Here is a 1,106-nt window from a genome sequence, read left to right on the forward strand (position 1 = left end):
CGTGCGCCCGTCGGGCCTGGCGGAGCGCGCGCGCCACCGCGTGGAGCGTGGTCGGCTTGAGGCGGTTGGGAAGGAGGAGGGTTTTCGTCTCGGGGGGGTCTTCGGCGGCGTCCTAATCTTCTGTGAAATGGGCCTGAGCGAGGGAGAGGTGGAGTGAGGGACCCCTTCGCCATCCCTCGCTGGCTAGCTGGTGGTCACGCCTTGTGCGGCCCGCCCTCTGTTCCGTGCCAGGCTCTTCCGGAAGCGTCACAATGATGTCCCTGCGGCCTCCCCTTAGTCCGTGTCCACTCCCGCGCTCCTTCGTGGCTCCTGTCGTGCTGTCCTGAGAGTTCTCCCCCGAGCCATGTTCCTCATCCCTTTTAAAAGGGCAAACTCCCTGCCATGGAGTCCTTGCTGACTCTTAGAAGGGGTTGGGGGTGGAGCATTTTCCAAGCTCTTCAAATGTGACTCCCAAGAAAGAGGATTTGGGGCCAAAGAGGACCCCCTTCGCTCATACAGATGAAGAAATTCTCTTACCCACTCTCGTTCTTTCGATGCGTCCTTTGCCACTGTTTCAACAAAATTCACCATAAGGCAAGAATAGAAAGTGGTTGAAGTTTACGTCATAGGCGATTGACTAATCAGGGCGGCATTTCTGACTTCCCAAAGCAAACAAAACTGACAGCATGGTGGTCCCGTTCCCATAGTGACCCCCAAAGATAAAACTGCTTCTGTGGGCTTCCAAGACTCTTGCTTGTGAGTGTCGTCGATAGGTGCCATGGAGTTGGTTCTGACCCATCGAGACGATGCACAACAGATCAAAGCCCTGCCCAGTCCTGCGCCATCCTCACAACCGTTCCCGTGCTTGAGCCGTTTTGGTGGTCACTGGATCAATCCACCTCGTCAAAGGCCTTCCTCTTTTTCACTGCCCCTCAACTTTACCACACACGATCCCCTTCTCCAGGGACTGGTCTCTCCTGACAACATGTCCAAAGTCTGCCAGACCAAGTCTCACGATCTTTGCCTCTAAGCACTCCGGCCACGCCAAAGCAGACTTATTGGTCCTTTTGGCCATCCACGGGACTTGCGATTTTCTTCTCCAGCACCACATTTCAAATAGAGTCTTC

Source organism: Echinops telfairi, unplaced genomic scaffold (genome assembly GCF_000313985.2).
Source record: "Echinops telfairi isolate 266 unplaced genomic scaffold, ASM31398v2 ScPeMD7_655;HRSCAF=1070, whole genome shotgun sequence".
Lineage (NCBI taxonomy): Eukaryota > Metazoa > Chordata > Mammalia > Afrosoricida > Tenrecidae > Echinops > Echinops telfairi.